This window comes from Chiloscyllium plagiosum, unplaced genomic scaffold (assembly GCF_037043375.1).
Source record: "Chiloscyllium plagiosum isolate Xiang-an unplaced genomic scaffold, Cpla_swu_hap1 HiC_scaffold_13, whole genome shotgun sequence".
Taxonomy (NCBI): domain Eukaryota; kingdom Metazoa; phylum Chordata; class Chondrichthyes; order Orectolobiformes; family Hemiscylliidae; genus Chiloscyllium; species Chiloscyllium plagiosum.
Genome location: NW_028270151.1, coordinates 88821959 through 88845505, shown reverse-complemented (window position 1 = coordinate 88845505; position 23547 = coordinate 88821959). Strand labels below are relative to the sequence as shown.

Here is a 23547-nt window from a genome sequence, read left to right as displayed (position 1 = left end):
ACCTACCCTACGGCATCACTCATTTACCTGCCAACATAAATCCCCCACTCGCCTGCCACCTGTACCTATATACCACTATGGCATCCTTTCCCTTCCCATCAGGAACCTGTGCCCTCTCTCTCACTTGGCACACCATGATGCACTCACCTAGCACTTACTCCTTTACTCACTCTTACCCTCCTCCTTTGTCTCACATACTTACCTTCTCTCAGTACCTTTGAGGATGAGTTAAGAATCTTGAGACAGAAACATGGGAATTAATGCTGAGAAAAGAACGTATGGTCTCAATGGCAATCCTCTCCACTGCTGGTTGCAAGGATCCTTAGATCTGTTTGTGTTGCTTTAACTAAAAAGACTCCTGACTTGGAAGTTCAAATGGAAAACAGGATCAAGTCTCAGCGAACAATGTTTAGGCTCTTCTGCATTGGAAATAGGGATTCCAAACTAAATTAGAAGATTCATGCTTTGGTGTACTATATTAAATAGCTAGATATTTCTTTAACATCTAGATGTTGGTACTTATTCTGCATTGTCAATCCAAAACCAGGCTTAGAATCACTTCATTAGATATCCATGAGAAGCTATAGTCAATCAGTCAACAAGGTGAATAGTCCTGTACAATAGGTGTATACCAAAGGAGGCAATTTGCAATACAATACAGTTTCTCATTCATGAGTAAACAGAGCAGATCTTGTTGAACTGACTGCACATTAGGATGTGATGCATGTACTTCAGCTGACACTGGAGCTATTTGGGGAAAAATGTTTAGATCTAGCAGTGATGAAGCTGTTGTGGGCAATCAAACTGAAATGCTGTGAAGAATCTTTAGCAAGTGAGTTTTCATCAATACTGATCTATTATGCACTACATGTAGGGCAATATACGTTATTGCATAATTGATTTGATTTAATTAGGAGTACTTACCAGATGTTTTCACTCATTTCCTAGTCCTCTAACTTGTAATAGCAACAAATGTATGACAACACGCTGTGTATGCATCCAAGAAATACCTTTCAGGAATACAGTGACTCATCTTTCAACACAGAGCCTGATTTTAAAAAAAACAGGACCCTGAACAGCACAAAACTAGCTTTTTACTCCCAGTGAATAATTGTCAATTGTTACCCCTCTTTTTCTCAGTCTACCCATTGGAAAACATCAACTTGTATGTTCAATTCAGAGATTGTCAGATTCTTTATAAGACTAAAGCGATGAAAGAAAATGCTGATAGTGTGGATTGTGTATAGCTGAGGTACAAGATCATCACTGTTGCAGGTATCAATGGTGCAAGTTGACTGCAGTTTGGCAGGTGTGGCAGGTTCTGCGAAACCTCACTGCATCCTCATGGAGCTGTACCCAGTAAAAATGCTGACTGATGTGGGCTCAGCCATTGGAACTTTGTTGCTAGCCTCAGTATTTCCTGATGGCATCTCAGCAGCACCACTATCTGGGATATCACTGTCCACTCATCATTTGCAGTTCAATGAGAGGAACCTCCACTTCCTCATCAGCTTCTTATTCTTAATGTAGAATCTTCCAGGGACCCCTCACCCTCCCACCACCACTGCCTCTGCTTTAGTGCGAGCAATCTGAGATCATGGTTTTCATAGTGTGACAGCTTCTTGGGATGCTTTCAAGGAAGTCCTACTTATGACTTCACTGGGGTCTTCCAGACTCCCGAAGAGGGTTTCTGATAACCAAACTGGAGGGTCTTCTGTTCGCAGTGCCCACATAGCCTCTCCTAATTGATCTTCTCTGGCCATGGACTGCATGACCACACGATCAGGGAAAAATGACTGGCACTTTCTCCCAAAGCTGTTGGTCTCCCTAGCCTGAATGAACATCATGGAGACCAAAGTGAATGCTATACCCTCTGATCCCACTAGGCCACTTCTGAGGAAAAGCTCAATCCTGTCCGCAGGCAAACTGGGATGACTCTCACAGTTATTGATCCTAACACAAAGGTCAGAGTGCAGATTCACCCAGTCAATGGGCTTCAGCATGTTACCCTCCCTTAGTCCACTTTACCAATACCTTTACATTTTCTTCTCATTCTCTCCACCTCAGTCCTTTCCAATTGGTTGCAGGTGACTAGGCAAGAGTTTCTTCTGGAACAGAGGGTTGTGAATCACCTCATAATCATCAACAAGTGTGACAGACTTGACTCAGTCACTCACTGTTCCTCGAGGTATAATCTCATTGAGTGAGAAGTGGAGTTTGAAAACTCCTCAAGCTCATAGAATTTTTTGTAAGTGGCTTCTGTTTGAAGTGCTCATAATCACTAGTCAAAAACAAACTGGCTAAGTCTTTTGACTTTCAAGTACATCTGGTCAGGATGTTTCCTGAGGGCAGAGAATTTTAGATAGTACACCTCCTGCATGAGCTGATTTGCCCCTAAGACAGACTGCCTCACAATCAGTGTCAATTCCCTCAGTCAAGAAGGAGTAAACCTTGTGTGCTCTACCCGAAAGGTCACTCTGCAGTAATAAGGGCCATTGGCAGCTTGGTCACTTTAACGGCTATGCCACCCACTTGAAAGAGACAAAGAAAGCTTCTACTTTTGCCTCTCAAATCTGAGAATTAACTGAGCAAACTGAGTTGACCCAGCCTCAAGTCTGGACCCTAGATATCTTCACAATATAGTTCCAGCTCCTCAGCTTGAGTTCCTTCAACTCTTTCAACTGCTTCAAGCACAGTTGATTCTAAAACTCTCTCTCTCTGGCTTCTGTTTTGAAGTTCTTATTTCTGTTACTGCAATTTCAATCTCTCCATCACTACTCACTTAATTTCATCTTCCCCAGTTTCTACCTTGAAATTGTTGGACATCCCTTTTAGAATTCCAGAATGTCTGGCTTTTGGGCAAATACTAATCCCAAGTGCCTCGATAATTTTTTGAATTGCTTGAGGGATAGAACCTTTAATCCTCGAAAGTAGCTTTTCCTATTTCCTATTTCCACTCGGAAAATGCTGGCTGTGAATGTAGATATTTCTATTGTGTAACAATACATCTCAAGAAAGCCTTTCATAGTTTTGTCCCCAATAAAACTGGTTTCAAAGTGACAACTTAATCATTTGAAATGTTAGGTTACACAAATCAGTCTCTTAAAGATCAGACAGTTGAATATCACAGTGAAAGTTATTGGTATCCTTGATGTCGATCCTGAGCTTTAAAACTTGATTGAGGTTATGCAGCTTGGTTCAATTCTAGCATTCATTGTGAGAGAGTCATACTATTTCCTTTCATCCGGTTTGCAGTACTCAGAGTGATTTGAGCCTTCCTTTACCTGCAATGCAGGGGTGATTGGAGATAATTCTTCAACTGTGACCTTGACAGCGCACTAACAATTAACCCTGGGCTGATACAGGTCATTCTGCTATAATGTGTGTTTCGTTAATGCAAATTCGCTGTAACATGATTGACAAATTGAGGACATTGTTTCTAAAGCCCAAACTTTTAAAACGTGTGTTGGCTGTAACACAATTACATCGCCTGCACTTTAAGTGTTGTTTCGAAAGTGTGATTTTTCTATAATGCAGGGCTGCACAAAAACCCAGCAGTCTGTTATAAAAGAACTACCTGTACGCAAGACAAGGCTTTGACTTAGTAGCATACTTCAGTCGAGTTGAAACTGGCTTTTTAAACCATGTTCTTGTGTATTCATCCAAGGGAAAAATAAAAAAAAGTCTGCATTTTGAGAGACAATACATTATTATTTGCTTGCTGTTGAACAATGAGTTGACAGCTATCATTACTTTCCTCAAAATTACAGTATCCCCCCACCAGAATCATTCTCAAAAGCCTCTTCTGCACTCTCTACAAAATATTCACATCCTTATGGCACCTTAAACCATACACAATACTCTAGCTAACATCTCTCCATATTATTTTTTATTCATCATAACCTCCTTGTTCTTATACTGTATACCCTATTAATAAAGCACAGAATAATATTTGCTTTATTAACTGCTTTCTCTACCTCCATTGTTGATCACTGCACATGTACATTTGGGCCCTTCTGCTCCTTCACAGCCTTTAGATTGGAACCATTTATTTTATGCTGTCTCTCCATGTTCTTTATGCATTTCCTTACACCTCTCTGCAATGCTTGTATCCACACACTGCACCAACTTGCCAAAGCCTTTTTGAGGTTCTACCCTACCTTAACAGTTTATAATTCTCCCATGTTTTGTGGGATCTGCAAACTTCAGTATTATATTCTGCACATCAAATCTAGATCATAGAATCTCTACAGCGTAGAAGTAAGACATTTCGCCCATTGAATCCGCACCTCTGAAAAGCATCCTATCCAAATCCACCCCTCTACCCTACACATGTAGCCCTTTATTTCCTATGGCTAATCCAATTAACCTACACATCTCTGGATACTTTGGGCAATTTAGCATGGCCAATCCATCTAACTTGCACACCTTTGGACTGTGGAAGGAAATCAGATCACCTGAAGGAAACCCATGCAGACATGGGAGAATGAGCAAACTCCACAGACAGTCACCCAAGACTAAAATTGAACCTGGGTCACTGGTACTGTGAAGCAGCAGTACTAACCACTGAACCACTATGCCTTCCAGATCATTAATATTTATCAGGAACAGCAAGGATACCAATACTGATCCCTGGGGAACGCTATTACAAAACTTTCTCTGGACCAAAAACTATCATTCACTGTTACGTTTTCCTATCCCTCAGCCAATTTTGTTTTCACATTGCAAGTATTCCTTTTATGCCATGTCATATAGCATTCCTCACAAAGTCTTTTGTAAGACAGTGTATACCATATCAACAGTGTTATCCTCATCAACCCTCCTTTTTCACAAACTCCAGCAAACTACTTAGACATGATTTTATAAATCCACCTTTCTCCATCTACATTGGCCAACATTTTTCCATGTGACTACTAATTTTAGCCTGAATATTTGTTCCTGAAAGTAACACCACTCCCAATGTTAAACTGACTGACCTCACAAGACCTTTTATCACGTGAGAGAACAGAGGCTGTCTAGGTTGTACATTTGCTCTGAAAACCCAGTGCAGCCCTGCCGATTCCAGCCGTAATCCTTGGCATGACGTTTCCCATATTCCAGCATTTCAATCATCAAAACCTGTGGGTGAGGTGTTTCAAAGGTGGACCTTGTCAAAAGTAATCAATTATTTGGAACAGAAATCACTCGGTTCCATTTCAAGGATTCATCTTGAAAATTTGAGATGGCGTTGAGCAGCCACTTTGGACAGAATTGATGTTGGATGGTCTGGCCTCAGTCAAGATCTTGAACAAGGCTGGAAAATGCATGCCGCTACATCAAATAACAGCAATCATTCTCTCACATATTCCAGAACCAAAGTAGCTGGAAACTTGTGCAGTGCTGTGAATACAGCTGTTAGAGATGATACTCTTCATTGTCCCTGTTCATTGTGATGTTTACAGCATCATGTTACCACATTGTTAAATCCAAGCACATATCACAATTGAATAGTGTTTAGCACTGGTGTGCATCAAATTACATATAATGAGCAGCACGGATCTAAAGGTTGACTATTGGGAGATTCTGTAATGCCAAACTTGAACTGCTGCATTATTTTCCAGATCTCAATGAGCTCCCAATCTAATTAACAATATCTTTATGTCTCTCAGGAGCAATTGCATTACCTCCCAATCACTTATGACAAAACCCATCAAATATTTTCTGAAATTTAAGATACACAATTCCAAAATTATTCTGTTTAGTGTTGGCCAATAAAGCTTTCTATCACACCGTTTACATGAATATTGGAGACTATGGGCAACATTTTGGAATGTCGAATTTGAATGCTGAATGCAAGGTGAAAGGTAGGATTCTTGGCAGTGTGGAGGAACAGCAGGATCTTGGGATCCATGTACATAGATCCCTCAAAGTTGCCATTCAAGTTGATAGGGCTGTTAAGAAGGTGTATGGTGTTTTGGCTTTCATTAACAGGGGGATTGAGTTGAAGAGCTGTGAGGTTTTACTGCTACTTTATAAGATTCTGGTGAGACCACACTTTGAATATTTGTGTCCAGTTCGAGTTGCCTCATTATAGGAAGGATGTAGATGCTTTAGAGAGAGTGCAGAGGAGATTTATTAGGATGCTTCCAGCAGTGGAGGGCTGGTCTTATGAAGGGAGGCTGAGTGAGATTAGGCTTTTCACACTGGAGAGAATAAGGAAGAGCGGTGACTTGACAGAGGTGTACAAGAAAATGAGAGGCATAGATAGAGTAGATAGCCAGAGACTTGCCCCCAGGGCTGAAATGGCTTCATGAGGGGTCATAATTTTAAGGTGATTGGAGGAAGGTTTAGGGGAGATGTCAAAGTTAGATTCTTTATGCAGAGAGTGGTGTGTGTGTGGAATGCACTGCCAGTGGTGGTAGTAGGGTTAGATAGTTTAGGGACATTTAAGAACTGATGGACAAGCATATGGATGGCAGCAAATTGAGGGCTGTGTAGGTTAGGTTGATCTTAGATTAAGATAAATGCTCAGCACAACATCATGGGCCAAAGAGCCTTTACTTGCTGTACTGTTCTATGTTCTAACCATAGCTCAGCATGTGGCTCAATGGTTAGCACGACTGCCTGTCAGTGTTAGGGGTGCAGGTTCAATTCCACTCTTGGGTGACTGTCTGTATGGAGCTTGCACATTCTTCCCGTGTCTGTGCAGGCTTCCTCTGGGTAATCTGATTTCCTCCCACAGTCCAACGACGTGTAAGTTCACTGGAATGGCCATGTTAATTTGCCCATACTGTCCAAGGAGGTGCAGGCTAAGTGTATTAGCCATGGGAGATGCAGGGTTACAGGGATTGGGTGAGATGCTCTTTGGAGAGTCAGTGTGGACTCAATAGGTTGAATGACGTGCCTACTATTATAAATCTAGATTCTATGATTTTAAATCATTTCATCTGACTTCTGCTATATAATTACAAAGGATAGGTTGAAAATATACTTTTACTTAACATTAGTAATAAAATAAAATGGATAGGTACATGAGTAGGAAATGGTGAGAGGGATTTCGGACAATGCTGGCAAATGGAACTAGATTAACTTAGGACATCTGGTCAGTATGGATAAGTTGGACCAAAGGGTTTGTTTCTATGCTGTACAGGTCTATGATTCTATGCCGCTATATAATTTAATGTTTTCTTCATGAAGATGTTAAATACATAATCCTATTTTACAAATCAGTGCTTATCATAGTTCAAATGATTATACGTCCTTTCTCTATTCTTGAGAAATCAAAAGCTGAGGTCTCACTGCACACACATGTTTATTATGGTTTGTTAAAGTTGTAAATAATCTATATTGAAAGCAGCCTCAAGTCTCCTTGGACTAGAATTGCTCATTGCATATTAGCAGGCACTGAGACATGAATGAATTTGCAAGGCTAATCATAGAACTGGGAACAAGATTTACAAAGATTTGTTCCTGTAGATTTGTTCCTTAAACTTATTCCCCATATTGCAGGCTGCTTGGAATTTTATTCATGCTTTTACTGATGGGTTTGTTGTTAAATTAACTACATACACCAAGAAAATATGCACTTGAACTGAAATAACTAATTTATTTAAAAGGTGATGACTTGGAGTTTAAAGGAGAGGTGAACCTTGATTTGTATTTAGTCAGTAGATCTATTAATATTATTATTCTAATTTAGATAATTTGAATAAGAAAAAATGTGACATATATGAAAAGATATATTTGAAGCAACGGATACCCAATCAGGAACTGGCACTCCATCTCAGATTGGGAAAGTTCAGATTAAACATGTGAGTTTTAAAAAGTGTAAGTATATAGAACATAGAACATAGAACAGTACAGCACAGAACAGGCCCTTCAGCCCACGATGTTGTGCCGACCATTGATCCTCATGTATGCACCCTTAATTAAAATGTATTAAAATTTACAATATACACGTACACTTTCCAAAAGCATCTCCAATGGGAAGAACTCACTGAAGGAACAGTCAAAAATGATTATAGAGCTGATAATAAAGTTGATTTTGTTATACTGCTATTTGATCTATCAAAACCTGATGAACTGACATTGTGATATGGGTTTTTGCCACCTGTAAGGTATTTGGACCTGATGCGGCAATACTTACATTAGCTGCCATAACATAAGAATTAAATGTGTACAATTGGGTATTGAAGGGTTCAACAGATGATTGTTACAGGTCCTGGCACAGGCACTTCAGTGTTTGCACGAATATTATTATACTTGGTTACAAACAGTCACATGGTTATATCAATTTGTCATGCTTGAATTGACCTCTGTTAAGATGGATTCTGAGACTTTTGTACTGTTAGGCCACAGGTAATCATATAGTCACGAGTTAAGCAGAACACAAACATTCACACATGAGAAGACACAACACACTGAATTGGATTTCTCTGTGAGCTCAATATTTTCGACATCAAGACTAAGATTTGGGTAGTTGAACAAAGGTGATCTAATGGTCTAATTGGTCTTTTCATTTGCTATATTCTCCTGTTTTTCAAATCTATTCTGATTTTATGTCATTATTTACAGTCAAACAGTGTAACTTATAACAAATTTGGAAATGAAATAGAGGTGGTTACAATTTTGGAACTTCTCTAACAGAGTAAAATATTTACATTGGGCATTTCAACGGGGTATTGAGTAGACTTTCCACCTATGTTTTGTACAAGCCCCAGGAGCACTTCTGATCGATTGACATAAATCCCCAGGAAACCAGCTGGTGTGATGGCAAGAGAACATAAAGCCTCATGGAAATCCTATCCACTTGCGTTCATTTCCTTTAATGTAGGAAAGCTCTCAGGTGGTTTCCCTTAAGGGTAATGGGAAGAAATGTATCAAGTTGAAGCAAGAGACAAGAGGAGGAATTCCACAAAACTGAATATTTTAGAAGTTTATTAAAGGAAGATAAAAACACAGAAATATTTAAGGAGGGATTTTCAACAGCATGGGATGTAGAGAGTTGTGAGACATTCATTGGTAATGGCTTGACTAGTAGGAGAGATATGCAAGATACCAGAGTGAGAGGAATGGAAAATTTGTGAGGTGATGAATATAAGGATGGAAAAGTCACAGAGAAGCATAGCAAATATTTGTAAATATGCAGAAGAGAATTTTAACTTTAGCATTGGAGGAAATCTCAGATTGTGGACAAGCAGCTTAAAACTAAAGAACAAAGCAAGGAACGATTACATTGCGAGGTGCGGCTTAGAGAACACCAACTAGTAGAAAGGATGTAGAAGAACAAACTTCCAGGGAAATTACAAAGTATTTCCACCACTATAGAATAGTTATAATAAGTGACATCAATTACTTAAATATAGACTAGGATATTTAGAGTGTTTGGAATTGTAAGGGACAGAGGGAGAAAGGACTGGCAGCCAACACAAATCATAGAACCCCTACAGTGGAGAAACAAGTCATTTGGCCCAACAAGTGCACACAAGCCCTCCTAGTCCTATTCCTCTACCCTATTACTCTCCATTTACCCCTGACTAATGCACCTAACACACACATTCCTGAACCTTTTGGGCAATTTAGTATGGTCAATTCACCTAACTTACACATCTTTGAATTAGTGGAAGGAAACCAGAGCACCGGCACAGATACAAAGAGAATGCACAAACGCCACGCAGGCAGTCAGCTGGGGGGGCGGAATTGAACCTGGCTAACCACTGAGCCACCATGCTGCCCATTAAGAAAAGCAAATGGATTCCTGGCATTTATTACAAAAGAACTGGATTATAAAAGTAAAGAAGTGTTGTCAAATTATATAAAACATTGCCTGCAATATTGTGTCCAGTTATGGCCTTCTTACTTGAGGAAGAATGTGGTGGCACTGAAGGCAGTTCAGAGGAGCTTCACCAGATTGATTCCAGGGACGAATGGACTGTTATATAAGGGGCAGTTGAATAGCTTGGGCTAATGTACACTGGAGTTCAGAAAAATGAGGGGGAATCGGATTGAGGTATATACAATATTAATGGGGATTTATAATGTGGACATGGAACAGATGTTTCCTCTTGTGGGAACAGTCTGGAACAAGCGGTCATAGATATAGAGTGAGAGGAAGCAGGTTCAAATGAGGAGATGAGGAGACAGTACTTCTCTTGGATGGTTTGTGAATCTGTGGAACTCACTGCCCCAGAATGTAGTGGAGGTAGAATCAATCAGCAAATTCAAGGAAGAAATAGATAGGCTTCTGATGAAATGCAGGATGAAGGGCTATGGGGAGCAGCAAGGAAAGTGGAGGTGAGACCAGGGTAAGATCAGCCTGATCATGTTAAATGGTGGAGTGGGCCAAAAGGGCTGAATTGCCTATTCCAGCTCCTAATTCCTATATTCCAAATGGGAAATATAGAGAAAACAAATTGAGAGCTCCCTGAATGACAAAGGAAATAAAAGTTAAGCTAAAGAAGTGGAAATGGGTCATAAAAGTGAGAATTGAAGAGTATTGAAGATTCAGAAGGGAGGTGGGAAATTAAATAAAAGAAGCAAACATCAATTATGGGAAAAAAGTTGACAGCCAACAAAAAGCAGTGTTCCAAAGTCTTTATGATCACATAAACATGATAGGAATGGTAAAGGAGGAATAAGGCTGATTAGCAAGCAAAATGGGGACTTACACTTGGGAAGAAGGAGCGTGACTGAGGTGAATGAATACTTTGCATCTGTCTTCGCCAAAGAAATAGATGCTACAGAGGCCATAGTGATGGGGGTGGGGAGGGGGGAGGGGGAGGGGGTTGTGGCGGTGGGGGGGGGGAGTCTCAGTGACTGGGTGAGTTCAAAATTGATAGGGCAGACCTGATGGACAAACTGTTGATACATAAAGGCACCAAGATGAGATGAGATGCATCCAAGGATTTTGAAGGAGGTGAGAGTGGAAATTACAGGGGCACTGACCACAATATTTTACCCTTACCTAAACTCAGGGGAAGTGCCAGAAGTCTGGAAAATTGCGAACATTATGGGCAGCACGGTGGCACCGCGGTTAGCACAGCTGCCTCGCACGCCAGACACCTGGGTTCACTTCCCACCTCAGGCAACTATCTGTGTGGAATTTGCACATTCTCCCCGTGTCTGTGTGGGTTTCCTCCGGGTGCTCCGGTTTCCTCCCACAGTCCAAAAATGTGCAAGTTAGGTGAATTGGCCATGCTAAATTGCCCGTAATGTTAGCCGAAGAGGTAAATGCAGGGGAATGGGTCTGGGAGGGTTGCTCTTCGGAGGGTCGGTGTGGACTTGTTGGGCTGAAGGGCCACTGTAAGTCATCTAATCTAAACATAAAGATAAGCCCAGCAATTACTGACCAGTCAGTTGTGGGGAAGCTCCTAGAGACAATTATTTAGAATAGCATTAGTAGTCACACGGTAAAAGGTGGATGGATTACAAAAATGAGCCTGGATTTCTAAAGGGGAGGTCATGTTTAATTAACTTGCTGGAGTTGGTTAAAAAAGATAAAAGAAAGACTCAATGAGAGTAATGCTGTTGGAGTGGCATACTTGGACTTTTAGAAGGTGTTTAGAAGGTCACACAACAAAATTGAAAGGAAAGTTAGAAGCCATGAAATTGAAGGACCATTTGCAACATGGATTGACTGAAAACACAGGAAACAGAGAGGAACAGTCAATGGATGTTTTCCAACTGAGGAAGGCTTGTAGAGGATTTCTGAAGGGGTGGATACACCAGGCAAACATTCGGGCCAGGATGTGACCATATTGGAGAGAGCACAGAAGTAATTTACAAGAATAGTCCCAGGAATGAGAAGCTTCAATTATGAGGATGGATTAAATAAGTTGTAACTGTTCTCCTTGAAGTAAAAAAATGCTAAGTGGAGATCTGACGGAGGATTTCGCAACTGTGAGTACATTGGATAAAGTCGATAGGGAGAAACTGTTCCCACATGGAAAGGAAACAAGAACAAATGACCCTAGATTTAAAGTGATCTGTAAAAGAAACAAGGATAATGTCAGTGAAAAACAAATACACAAACTGCAGTTAGAGTACAGAGCACAGAACGTTGAACATACAACAGTACAGCACAGTACAAGCCCTTTGGCTCCCAAAGTTGTGCCAGTCTTTTATCCTACTTTAAGATCAAACTAACCTACTAATTCTAACCTTTCATTGTACTATCTTCCAGGTGCCTATCCAAGAGTTACATAAATGTCCCAAATGTATCTGACTGAACTACAACTGCATTCCACATACCCACCACTCTCCGTGTAAAGAACCTACCTCTGACATCTCCCATAAATCTACTAAAATCACATTAAAATTATGCTCCCTCATGATAGCCATTTCCGTCCTCGGAAAAAGTCTCTGGCTATCCACTCTTTCTATGCCTGTTATCATCTTGTACACCTCTATCAAGTCACCTCTAATCCTCCTTTGCTCCAATGAGAAATGCTTTAGCTCCCTTAACTTTTCATCATAAGCCATGACCTCCAGTCCAGGAAGCATCCTGGTAAATCTCCTCTGTACCCTCTCTAAAGCTTCCACATCCTTCCTATAATGAGGCGACAAGAACTGAGCACAATATTCCAAGTGTGGTCTAACCAGGGCTCTATAGAGCTGCAGCATAAATTTGTGACTCTTCAAAACTCAATCTCCCTGCTAATGAAAACCAACACACTATACACCTTCTTAACAACCCTATCAACTTGGGTGGCAACTTTGAGGCATCTATGGACGTGGACTCCAAGATCCCTCTGTTCCTCACACTGCCAAGAATCCTGCTTTTAACCCTGCATTCTGCATTCAAATTCAATTTTCCAAAATGAATCACTTCACACTTTTCCAGGTTGAACTCCATCTGCCACTTCTCAGCCCAGCTCTGCATCCTGTCAATGTCCCATTGTAACCTACAACAGCCCTCCACACTATCCACAACTCCAGCAACCTTCATGTCATCAGCAAACGTACTAACCCATCCTTCCATTTTCTCAACCAAGTCATTTATAAAAATTACAAAGAGCAAAGGTCCCAGAACAGATCCCTATGGAACATCACTGGTCACCAATCTCCAGGCTGAATACTTTCCATCTACTACTACCCGCTGTCTTCAATAGGTCAGTTAATTCTGTATCCAGACAGCCAAATTTCCCATATCCCATGCCTTCTTACTTTCTGAATGAGCCTACCATGGGGAACCTTTTCAAATGCCTTGCTAAAATCCATACACACCACATTCACTGCTCTACCTTCATCAATGTGTTTTGTCACATCCTCAAAGAATTCAATAAGGCTTCTGAGACATGACCTGCCCCTAACAAAGCCACGCTGATTGTCTCTAATCAAACTATGCTTTTCCAAATAAACATAAATGCGTCACTCAGAATCCTCTCCATCAATTTACCCACCATTGACGTAAGACCGACTGGTCTGTAATTCCCAGAATTATCCCAATTCCCTTTTTGAACAAGTGAATACCATTTGCCACCCTCCAATCATCTGGCACTATTTCTATGGACAGTGAGGATGCAAAGATCATTGCCAAGGATATAGTAATCTCTCCTCTTGCTTCCTGTATTAACTTAGGGTATATCCCGTCTGGTCGAGGAACTTAGCTACCCTCATGTTTTTCAAAATTTCCACTCCTCCTCTTTCTTAACATCAAACTGTTTGAGCATATCAGCCTGTTTCACACTGTCCTCACAAACGACAAAGTCCCTCTCACTAGTAAATACTGAGGCAAAGTATTCATTAAAGATGCGCCCCACTTCTTCTGACTCCAGGTACAAGTTCCCTCCACTATTCCTAATTGGCTCTACTTCTTCTGACTCCAGGCACCCTCCACTATTCCTGATTGGCTCTACCCTCACTCGGGCCATCCTTTTGTTCCTCACACAAATATAGAACACCTTGGCATTTTCCTTAATCCTACCTGCCAAGGCTTTTTCATGCCCCTTCCATCTCTCTTAAGTCCATTCTCCAGTTCCTTCCTGGCGACCTTGTAACCCTCTCGAGTCCTGTCTGATCCTTGCTTCGTCAACCTTAAGTAAGCTTCCTTCTTCCTCTTGACTAGATGTCCTATATTTCTTATCATCCAAAGGTTCCCTCACCCTCCCATCCCTTCCTTGCCTCAGTGGGACAAACCTATCTAGCACTCTCAGAAAGTGCTCCCGAAACAACCTCCATATTTCTGTTATACATTTTCCCTGAGAATATCTGGTTCCAATTGTTGGTCCACAATTCCTTCCTAGTAGCATTGTAATTTCCCCTCCCCCAATTAAATACTTTCCCATACCATCTATTCATATCTCTCTCCATGACTATAGCAAAGGTCAGGGAGTTGTGGTCACTATCACTGAAATGTTCTCCCACTGAGAGATCTGACACCTGGGGGTCATTGCCAAGCACCAAATCCAATATGGCCTCCCCATTAGTTGACCTATCTATGTATTGAGTCAGGAATCCTTCCCGGACACGACTGAGAAAATCTATTCCATCCAAACTATTTGCACTGAGGAGGTTCTAATCAATATTAGGGAAGTTGAAGTCACCCATGACAACAACCCTGTCACTTCTGCACTTTTCTTAAATCTGCCTCCCAGCCTGCTCCTCCGTGTCTCTGTTGATATTGGGGGGGTCTATAGAAAGCTCCCAATAAGGTGACTGCTCCTTTCCTGTTTTTGACTTCCACCTGCAGTGACTCGGCAGACAAACCCTCCTTGATGACCTCCCGTTCTGCAGCTGTGATATTATCCCAGATTAGCAATTCCACTCCCACTCCCCCACACACAAAATCACAGAAGCATAACTGTTACAGGAAGATGGCTTTTCAGCCCATTGTGCCTGCAGCAGCTCATTAAATGAGCATTGTTACCTAGTTCTAGTCCGCTGCTTTTTCGCCAATCATTGCACATTGTTTGTATCTGAACAAGCATCCAATGCTCTCTTGAATGCCTTAATTGAACTTGCCTCCACTGCACTTTTTGGGCATTATACAAGGTCTGTTTTCAGGGACTGCATCATGTTTGTGTTTTGGATCACACAGGAAAGATGATGTTTACATTCATAATTTACAATGCGGTTTTGGGATTAACACAGTTATACTTTTACGATGGATGGAATCTTATTGGGATCTGAGCAATATATTGAAATGTGTGGCATAATTGAATGAAAAGTCAGTAAAGCTATCTTAATGATAGAACCATTCCAGGCTATCCTTTATGCTTTTAATAATCTGCATGGTCATTTTCTTGCTAGGCAGCATCTAGTTGCCAATTAAGAGAGATTATTGCTCATTAAATGTCTTATTAATGGGCCAACTCGGCTCATTAATATTTAGCTAGTGGGATTGCAGAAGGCAGTTTTGCTGATGCTACCTTTGAGGCATCAGTATTCTTGTTGTCCAAGAGCTGGAGGAAAAAGTTTTGGAAAGAGTTGGCTGACTCACCACAGAGCTGGTGGTGATTCTGGTTGTATTCGTCAGGCCCAGGAGAGAATCGGCATTATGGGCAGTCATTAGAAATGGTGTGTAATGAGTGAGACTGACAGCGGGGTTAATAGGAGAGTTGCAGTGAAATGAAAAGTGTTAAGTCCTTGGTTGTCAGACCATGGATGTCTTTACACCTCGATAGGAGTGATCCTAGTCTTCCCCTGTGAGAGCCAGGAATCTGTCCTCACAGGCTATGGGGAGTCCTATATTCGGCACCTTTCCACCTGCTCTGTTCGCACTGCCCTGCTATTGGCTGTCATCTCCTGTAGTGAGAGAAACCCAAGAGATAAGTGTGATGAAAGTGACTGACATTAGCATTAGAGCAGGTGGAGAGGAGATGGTGACGTGTCCTGACTGAGTGAGGAGGCAGCACAGTGACCAATCAGGATTAATAGCAGAGGGACTTTAGAGAAGGGGACTAATTCACCAAGCCTATACATCTCTGGGCAATTTTGCATGGTCAATCCACCTAATCTGCACATTTTTGGATTGTAGGAAGAAACTAGAGCAGACTAACACAGACACAGAGAGAGTGTGCAAACACCACATAGACAGTCACCAAATTGAATCTGGATCCTGGGTGCTCTGAGGCATCAGTGCTGACCACTGAGCTCCTATGTCACTCAATTAGTGAAACCAATATTTTTTCTCCCTAACAATTGACAATAGATTCAAGATTATCATTTGACTATTAATTCAGATTTTTATTGAATTCAAATCACACCATGGCAGGATTCAAACCCAAATCCCTGGAACATTACTTCAGTCTTTCAATGAACAGTTTAGCAATAACATAAATAGATCATTCCCTTCTCCTGTGTGACTAAACCATTGCTCTTTCAGATTAGCCCAGGCAATCCCTGACACAATGTTAAGGAAGAGTAGCGAAGTTTTCCCCTGTGTCCTGGAGAATATTTACCCTCAATAAACATCATTAAAATAGATTATATCATTATGCAGAGAACAGTTCATAGTTCCTTCAAAGTGGAGTTGCAGTTAGACAGGGTAGTGAACAAGTCATTTGGTACACTTGCCTTTATTAGTAAGTGCATTGTGTTTAGGAGTTAGGATGTATTGTTGTGGCCGAATAGGACATTGATTAGCCTGCTTTTGGAATACTGTATTCAGTTCTGATCTCCCTGCTATAGGAAAGATGTTGTGAAACTTGAAAGGGTTCAGAAAAGATTTACAAGGACGTTGCTGGGGTTCAAGGCCTCATTCCTGATGATAGGCTTTTTACCCGAAACGTTGATTTTCCTCCCCCTTGGATGCTGCCTGACCTGCTGTGCTTTTCCAGTACAACTCCAGTCTTGACTTCAAGGGCTTGAGCCATATGGAGTGGCTGAATAGGCTGGGTTATTTTCCCTGGAGTGTCAGAGGTTGAGAGATGACCTTATAGAAGTTTATAAAATCATGAAGAGCATGGATAGGGTGAACAGCCAAGGTCTTTTCCCCGGGTTTGGCGAGGGCATGGGTTTAAGATGAGAAGGGAAAGATTTAAAAGCGATTAAAGGGTGACTTTTTCATACACAAGGTGGTTCATATATGAAATGAGATGCTAGAGGAAGTGTTGGAGGCTGGTACAACTCCAACATATAAAAGGTATCTGGATGGGCATATGAATAGGAAGAGTTTAGAAGGATATGGACTCAATTCTGGGAAAATAGGACTAGATTACCTTAAAATATCACGTTGGCATGGATGAGTTTGACCAAAGAGCCTGTTTCAGTGCTGTTCATCTCTTTGACTCAATGATTCTATTGTCTGCTTGTTATGCCTTTGCTGTTTGAGGGATGTTGTTCTGCTGAAGATGGCTGCTGTTTTCCCTCTATTACAAAATGTCCAGGGTTAAGAAGTACTCATTAGCTACCTAACGCCTTTGGAATGCCCTGAGGTCACAAAACGTGGGTCTGAAATGGTTATCGCTATTGCAGCACCGCAGTGTCTAGATCATGTACTACAGCAAACCGGCCTTCAGCTGCTCACTAGAAAATTCAGGGAAACAAATTTTCTGCCAAAAGGTTAATTCATATTTACGCGATAATTACAACTGTTTGTTGGCTCCAGAAAATGAGGCAAACAGTGAAGAATAAAAATGAGGAAATTTATAACAAGCATTGTCGCAGATCAATTATAGCCCTGAATTATCTGAATACCTGAATAATTGCCTTGGCCTGTCATCAGTATTTATGTAAACTGATGCCAGATTCCAGAAATTTTACTAACAAAACTCTATTGGTTGAATAGAGAGCTTTCCACATCTATCTCAATTACTGCAGTAAATTCCAGAATTACCATCTAATTGATCAATTTTCAGCAAATGAATGCAGTAACGTCAGCATCACAGAACTGCAGCAAACATCTCAATTCTTCTCAGCATCTCATTAGCTTTATTCACCCTAGAGATAGGTCTGCTTCTTGTTTGGGCCTCAGTGCACTCCTCTCCTTGACATTAGCAAGCTGAACCATGCTGATTGATAAAAGCAAGGAAAACTCAGGGGGCAGTGCATTCAGTCAGACATGTGTTAGACTTACTCCACCACTGTCTGGTGTTCTGTGCTAACTACAGGATTAATTTTCAGCCTTTCCGCAAACTATATCCAAAATCAAATTAGACACAGCTAAACATGGAAATGGATGACAGACAAGTAGGCCATTCAGCCCCTCATGTCTGTGTATGCTCATTCTCTGTTCTAATCCTCTAATTAAATCTCAAAGATACAAGAAATTGTGCCATCCAGTTGCTACCAATGTCATTTGTGGATTTAGTTTTTGAATGCATAATCAAAACTGATACATCCCAGACTGGGTTCGAAAGGTTAACTCTGTTTCTCTCTCCACAGACACTGTTGGAGTTTCTCCAGCTCTTTCTATTTCTATTTCAGACTTCCAGCATCTGGAGGATTTTGGAATCATTATCACTACAGTTGCCATACCTGGTTGGCTGCACTCCTGGAGATTTCATCTCATGACTACCAAACCAATTTTCTTCTTTTAATACATCCTCACAATGACCTACCTTTTTCTTTCCATACTAATTGGAAGAGAATCAGATTTTCCTCCCTACCATCATCATATCAAGGAACAAAAGAAATAGGAGCAGAAGTAAACCTTCGGCCCCTGGCCCCGCTACTTAGTAAGGGTGTGATTGAACTAATGTGGCATTAACTCATATTTTCTATCAATCTCCCATAATCTTTGATTCCTTTGTCAATCAAATTTCTGCCTAACTTAATCTTAAATATGTTCCATTTGTCTGTGTGGAAGAGAATCCCAAAAACTATAAAATCTCTTCAGAAAAATTGCCTCCTTTCTACCGTATTAAATTGGAGACACCTTAATTTGAAACAGTTTGAGGTTCATTTATTTATCAGGGGAAAGATCTTCTCAGCATTTCTCCTAGTTGGTGGGCGGCACGGTGGCACAGTGGTTAGCACTGCTGCCTCGCAGCGCCAGAGACCCGGGTTCAATTCCCGACTCAGGCGACTGACTGTGTGGAGTTTGCACGTTCTCCCCGTGTCTGCGTGGGTTTCCTCCGGGTGCTCCGGTTTCCTCCCACAGTCACAAAGATGTGCAGGTTAGGTGAATTGGTCATACTAAATTGCCCGTAGTGTTAGGTAAGGGGTGAATGTAGGGGTATGGGTGGGTTTCGCTTCGGCGGGTCGGTGTGGACTTGTTGGGCCGAAGGGCCTGTTTCCACACTGTAATCTAATCTAATCTAATCTAGTTATCAAGTTCTACTATTGTCTATTAAATGGAAATGTCTGAAGCATAGGATTTTAAGGTGCCTATGATTTTTGTTATAGGATACTTTCTGTAATTATACAGGGCATTGATAAGGCCACACCTGGAATATTGTATGTAGTTTTGATCTCCTTATCTGAGGAAGGATGTTCTTTTTGTAGGGGTATGGAGGAAAGGTTTACCAAATTAATTCCTGGGATGGCAGGACAGACACATGAGGAGAGATGGAGTTGGTTCAGACTGTATTCACTGGAGTTTAGAAGAATTGGAGGAATCTCATAGAAACCTATAAAATTCTAACAGGGCTTGACAGATTTGATGCATGAAGAATGTACCCGATGCTGGGGAAGTCCAGGGTCATAGTTTAAGGAGAAGGGTAAACCTTTTTGGAACAAAGAATAATACAGCACTGGAGCAGGCCATTCGGCCCTCCGGCACATTTTGCCCTTCCATACTAAACCTGTCTTCACTTACAGGATCTGTATCCCTCTATTCTTTCTTATTCATGTATTTGTTCAGGTACTTTTTGAATGCTGCTATTGTGTCTGCTTCCACCACCTCTTTTAGCAGTGAGTTCCAGGCACTCACCACTCTTTGTGTGAAAAACCCACCAAGGCCATCTCTTTTAAATATCCCCCTGCATTTTGAGCTTGTATCCCCTAGTAATTAATACCTGCACCCTTGGCTAAAGCCTCATACTTTCCATTCTATCCATGCCATTCACAATCATAGAAACCTTGATCAGGTTGCTGTCCAACAATCTCCCCCCCCCCCCCCACAAGGTCATGCATTCTGGTGAAAACAAACCCCATCTATCTTCAAAGCTAAAATCCCCCATTCGAGAAACATTTCGGCAAACCTTTTCTGTACCCTCTCCAAGACATCCACATACTTCTTGTGGTGTGGTGACCAGCACTGTATGCAATAGGTCTGAGGTGGACAATTGGCTGAGATGAGAAGAAATGTCTTCGTCCAGAGAGTTGTGAGACTGAAATTCACTTCCACTGAGAATGGTTGAGACCATTATATGTTTTTGAGAGTGATGTAGTTATAGTTCTTGGGGCTAAAGGCATCGCGGGATATGGGAGGAGGACAGGATTAGGGTATTGAGCTTGATAATCAGCCATCAGCATATTGAATGGTGGAGCAGGTGTGAGGTTCATGTGACTCACTCCTGTTCCTATCGTCTATGTTTCAAATTAAATGATGATAGGGGATTAAATGAAGTAAAGAGGAATGGGTTAGAGTGAAACATAAACTTTGGTAGTTTCCATGCTTTAAATTCCACGTCATATCAAGACATTTCATAGACCCAGTTCATAATATGCAAAATGTTAAATCACAAACAGAACATATGTGATTAATCTGAATACATTGTTAAGATAATCAGGTGAAACAGTGGGACAGGGTGAGAACCGATTTGAGACAATATGGAAAATCCTGGTCTTGATAAATACAGGCATGGAGTACAGAAGCAGGGATGTTATGTTGAAGCTTTGGAAGACAGGGGTGTAGCGGTAATGTCAATTGACTATAATCCATGCTTTGGAGATGCATGTTCAAATCAAATATGAGAACTAAATGGCAAATGAAAGCTAGTCAAAGAGATAGACAAAGAGGAGAAGGTAGCCCATTTAATTGGCGGTTAGCAATGCTACCTCACAGGGCAAAGGAGCTGGGTTTGATTCCAGCCTTGGGCGACTATCTGTGTGGAGTTTGCACATCCTTCCCGTGTCTGTGTGGGTTTCCTCTGGGTGCTGTGGCTTCCTCCCACAGTTTAAAGATGTGCAGGTTAGGTGAATTGGCCATGCTAAATTGTCAATAGTGTTCAGAGGTGGGTAGGTTAGGTGCATTATTCAGGGGTAAATGTAGTGTAATAGGGTAGAGGAATGGGTCAGGGTTTTTGGAGTGGACTTGTTAGACAGAATGACCTGTTTCCACACTTTAGGGATTCTATGATGCACCACTGATGCTCAGTAGCAGCAGTGTGTAAAATCTACAAATCTACAAGTTGCACTGTAAAAATTCACCCATCTTTCTTAGGTAGCATCTTCCAAACCTACCACCAATACCATCTAGAAGGTCAAATGCAGAAGGTACGTAGGAACATTTTCACCCGCAAGCTGCCCTGCAAGCCATTTAACCTTCCTGACTTGGAAAATATTACTTTTCCTTCACTGCCACTGGGTCACAATCCAGGAATTCCTTTCCTAAGGGCATTGTAGGTAAATCTAGATTAGATTACTTACAGTATGGAAACAGGCCCTTCGGCCCAACAAGTCCACACCGACCCGCCGAAGCGCAACCCACCCAGACACATTCCCCTACATTTACCCCTGTCCCTAACACTATGGGCAATTTAGCATGGCCAATTCACCTGACCTGCACGTTTTTGGATTGTGGGAGGAAACCGGAGCACCCGGAGGAAACCCACGCAGACACGGAAAGAATGTGCAAACTCAGTCGCCTGAGGTGGGAAGTGAACCCAGGTGTCTGGCACTGTGAGGCAGTAGTGCTAACCACTGTGCCACCGTGCCGCCCATCTACAGCACATGGACTACAGTGGTTCAAGAAGGCAGCTCACCACCACTTCTCAAAGGGCAATAGGGACAGGCAATAAATTCTGGCCCAGCCAGCAATACCTGCATCCCATGAGTGAATTGAAAAGAACCAATGGCCTGATGAAGAAAAGCTGTTTAACACATTGAACGGTGAGGATCTGGAATGCACTGCCTGAGATGTGATGCATACAGGTTCAGTTGTGGTATTCTGAAGGGAATTAGATAATTCTCTTCAGAAAAAAGAGAAACAAGTTGCAGATGGTTGGAGAAAGTCAAGTGAATGTAATTGCCAGTATTGCTCCTGCAGAGGGCTGCAATCTGAATGGCTTCCTCGGTTCAGTATCATTGTCTGATTCTTTGATACAAATAACACAAGGTTAAATCTATTTTCATTTGGAATGATTTTCAGGGATACTTGAGCAATATATCATTGAACATTCCTTGGATCAGCAAATAGGCTGGAATTATGACAGCTCCTTGTACATTGCAGGGAGATCTGTTATGGTCTTGTTCAACATTTCTCTTGATGGTTCAACAATCAGAGAAATTAAATTTGCGTGTTCAACAGTCAAATCAATATACTTAGCTTAACATTTCAGATAGTAATTGGAACTGTAATCCTGTCTTGAGTGGTGAAATGCAATTTAATTTTCAATTGAAATTTTCAAGACAGATCAATGGAGTTTTGTTGGGCAAGCGTATCAAGGGATATGGAAGACAAGTAAGTAAATGGAACTGAGGTGCTGAACAACAATGATTAATTGAAAACAGAATTGCTTGAAAGTTGAGATGTCTCCTCTTCTCCCTGTGGTCCCTTTCTGAACCATTCAAACTATGGGCAATTTGATTCATAAGATTATTAAAAACCTTGCATAACAAGTACAGTTCTTGCCCGCAAACCTTACAATTTGCTGTCAAGATATTTTGATCAATATTTCCAAATATAAATTCCTATATCAACATGACCCATTCAATGTTGTCACATCAACTGTCACCATGTTTTTGCAGGCTCCAACCACTAGATGTGCTGTGGAACAACTTTCTGAAATTGCTCATAAGTGATCGCAAACCCGAACCCCGAACCCCGAACGCTGTCTTTCTTCACAGAAGCTGCCAGACCTGCTCGGTATGGAGAAAGTGAGGACTGCAGACACTGGAGATTAGAGTCAAAAAGTGTGATGCTGGAAAAACACAGCCGGTCAAGCAGCATCCGAGGAGCAGGAGAATCGACGTTTCAAGCATTAGCTCTTCGTCAGGAATGACCTACTCAGTACGTACAGTATTTTCGGTTTTTACTTTCTTTCAGATTTCTAATGTTGGTGATATATTGCCTCGGTCAGACGTCTCTCTTCCAAACTCAGTCAGTCAAAGTTGAAATATCTAATACTAAGGTGCATTTAAGGTGAGAGGGAGAAAGTTCAAAGGAGATATGAGGGGCAACCTTTTTACACGTAGATTTGTAGGTGTCTGGAACGCGCTCCCAAAGGTGGTGAATGAGGCAAATACGATAGGGGTATTTAAGGGGCTTTTAGATAATGACATAAGTATGCAAGGAATGGAAGGATATGAGCCAAGGCAGAAGGGATTAGTTTAATTTGGTGTCATCTTTGACACAACATGTGATTCCTATGCTGTGTTTTTCTATGTTCTGTGTCACTTAATTGTCAATAAAAGGAGAGATTTAACAGAGTTGTTACCAAACCATTTTAAACATTCAGGATTGTGCCCTCTATGACATAGTTACCTATTACTGCTCAACTGCAGGTGCCTGAGAACTTGGTA

The 23547-nt window shown here is 41.4% G+C and overlaps 1 long non-coding RNA gene across 1 annotated transcript in view; it reads right to left on the bottom strand.

The window, feature by feature from the left end:
* The window catches only part of LOC148148376 (uncharacterized), a 64121-nt gene that overhangs the window by 8414 nt on the left and 32160 nt on the right, over positions 1-23547 (bottom strand). The gene's annotated exons all lie outside the window — the stretch shown is intronic.